This window comes from Myotis daubentonii, chromosome X (genome assembly GCF_963259705.1).
Source record: "Myotis daubentonii chromosome X, mMyoDau2.1, whole genome shotgun sequence".
NCBI classification, from domain to species: domain Eukaryota; kingdom Metazoa; phylum Chordata; class Mammalia; order Chiroptera; family Vespertilionidae; genus Myotis; species Myotis daubentonii.
In genome coordinates this window covers 2893702-2896489 of record NC_081861.1, presented here as the reverse complement: position 1 = coordinate 2896489, position 2788 = coordinate 2893702, and the positions used below count along the sequence as shown (strand labels likewise).

Genomic DNA, 2788 nt, shown 5'->3' with positions numbered 1-2788 from the left:
GATAAAGTTTTCATGAGCATTAAATGCATTTAACATAATAAAGTGTTTAGAATAAAAATAAGTAAATAAATAAACAAATAAATCGTTATCATTAAAGTTAATAATTACCTGGCTCTAAGTAAAATATCTTTATTTGGAAAAACACCATCTATATATATAAAAGGCTAAGTGACCGACCATCCATCCATCTGACCGTCCGACCGGTACATATGATGCGCACTGGCAATTTAAAAATAAATGTTGACTCGCACATGCACGATACATATAAAGCTCTCGCTGGCACCAATCGCACATGTGTGTTTCGATCAAATTTTTCCATCAAATTTCTTAGTATTACTCCTTCAGGAATGCCGTGTCATAAATTAAAATTGAAAGTAGGTGCAATCATCATGATACTGAGAAAAGTTAATAGTAAATGGGGTCTTTGTAAGGGTACTAGATTTACTATCAAAAGATTGCGACCTAACATTATCAAAGCTGAAGTATTAACAGGATCTGCAGGAGAGGTTGTTCTGATTCCAAGAACTGATTTGTCCCCGTCTGACACTGGCTTCCCATTTAAATTAATTTGAAGACAGTTTCCCATGATGCCAGCATTTGTGATGACTATTAATAAATCACAAAGACAAACTCTAGACAGAGTAGGAATACTCCTACCTGAACCTGTTTTCGGACATGGTCAGTTATATGTTGCTTTCTCTTGAGTGTGGCATTAAAGTTAATGTTGTAAATACTTCATCACAAGGGAAATTAGTCAAGCACTCTGAAAGTGTTCTTACTCTTAATGTGGTGTACAGGGAGCTATTAGAATATGTTTAATCAATTTATCATTCATTGTTTCTATCAATGTTTTTATATCATGTCTTTGTTGTTGTCATATCATGTTGTAATTGTTTATTAATCGATTTATATATTATTTTCATAAACATTTTACTAATTTTCTTTCATCTCTGACACTTCTATTATAGAGAAAGAGCAAATAGTGATATTAAAATATTTCTTCTAATTAATTTCCTTTCTTTTTTTTTCTTTTTTTAAAAATATATTTTATTGACTTTTTACAGAGAGGAAGGGAGAGAGATAGAGAGTTAGAAACATCGATGAGAGAGAAACATCGATCAGCTGCCTCCTGCACATCTCCCACTGGGGATATGCCCGCAACCAAGGTACATGCCCTTGACTGGAATCGAACCCGGGACCCTTCAGTCCGCAGGCCGATGCTCTATCCACTGAGCCAAACTGGTTTCGGCTAATTTCCTTTCAATGTGTACAAATCCGTGCACCAGGCCACTAGTATAAGATAATAGCAAGTGGCAAAACAGTATGTACTGTAAGATCATATTTTTAAAGCTAATAATAAATATGCAAATAGTTCATTTGCTACATTCAACATGTCAGTTACTTCTGCAGTTTCTAAATGTTAAGCAGGTATTACTTTTTAAATTAGAAAACAATGGTAAAGATACAAAAAATAGCAAAATAAATTCCCAGAAATGAGACAGACTGTTTTTATGCAAAACACTTATGGAAATTTTTTCACAAATTACAAAAAGACAAATTTCTAGCATGACTGGTGAAGAAAAAAATAAATGAAAGAAAAATCATAATAAAAAGTAAGTATTATTAAGTTACTGTAGAAATTTAAAAATAAGAAGATAATACTGTAGTCCAGAAATTGTTAAGGTGGCTACATTGAGACACAGGTTATGCTTCTATCACAGTAACTTACTGCAGTGGTGACAATGAGACCTGTAACATTAAAAAAATGAAGATAATACTGTTAGTAAAATTTGTGCCAATAAATTAAAGAAATATAAAATTGATTATATATATATATATATATATATATACACACACACACACACACACACACACACACACAAAGTTGATTCAAGAAAAAATAGAAAATTTGAGCAGACTACTAACAATAAATAGTAATTCAATTGTTAATAAAATATATCTTCCCCCACCAAAGTCCCAGGTTAAGGTAGTTTTACAGGTGACTTTTATGAAATTCCCAAAGTTAATTTTATGCAAGCTGTATGAGAAAATAGAGTAACCTAATTTTTTAATGCAGTATAAGAAAAATTATAGGTTAATCTTCCATAAATGTGGATTCAAAGATCCTAAAGAAAGTAATAACAACTTAACTGTAGCCCTGCATAGAAAAGTAACATATTATGACTAGGTAGGGTTTATGCCAGGAGTGCAAGGGCTCTCCAGAATCAGAAAGTCTTATCAACAGTGTTTACCACATTAACAGTGAATGAGAAGAAGTGTATGTTCATGTTAGTGGACAGAAGAGGCGTATGATAAAATTCAGCAATGATTCAGAATTGAAACTTACAACAAACTGAGAATATAAGGGAATGGCCTTAACTTGAATAAACCTAGAGCAAACTTCCTATTTAATGGTAAATTTCAGAAGCATTAACTTTTTCAAAATATCTTTGTATTGATTTCAGAGAGGAAGGAAGAGGGAGAGATAGAAACATCAGTGAGAGAGAATCACTGATTGGCTGCCTCCTGCACGCCCCCTACTGGGGATTGAGTCTGCAACCCAGGCATGTGCCCTTGACTGGAATCAAACTTGGGACCCTTCAGTCCACAGGCGAATGTTCTATCCACTGAGCCAAACCGGTGAGGGCCAGAAGCATTAACTTTTAAAACAAGACAAATATGCCCATTATAACTATATCTATTCCAAATGACATTAGTGAAAGGGAAAGTAATTAGGAAGCATAGATTGGCAAGGGAGACATGATGCTGTTATTTGTAGACAACATGA

The 2788-nt window shown here is 33.5% G+C and overlaps 1 non-coding gene across 1 annotated transcript; it reads left to right on the top strand.

Moving 5' to 3' along the window:
• Positions 1 to 1626: 1626 nt before the first annotated feature.
• On the top strand, positions 1627 to 1760 carry LOC132225400 (small nucleolar RNA SNORA1). Its single transcript, XR_009450912.1, has one exon. It is a non-coding gene; the product is annotated as a small nucleolar RNA SNORA1 (small nucleolar RNA).
• Positions 1761 to 2788: the final 1028 nt, after the last annotated feature.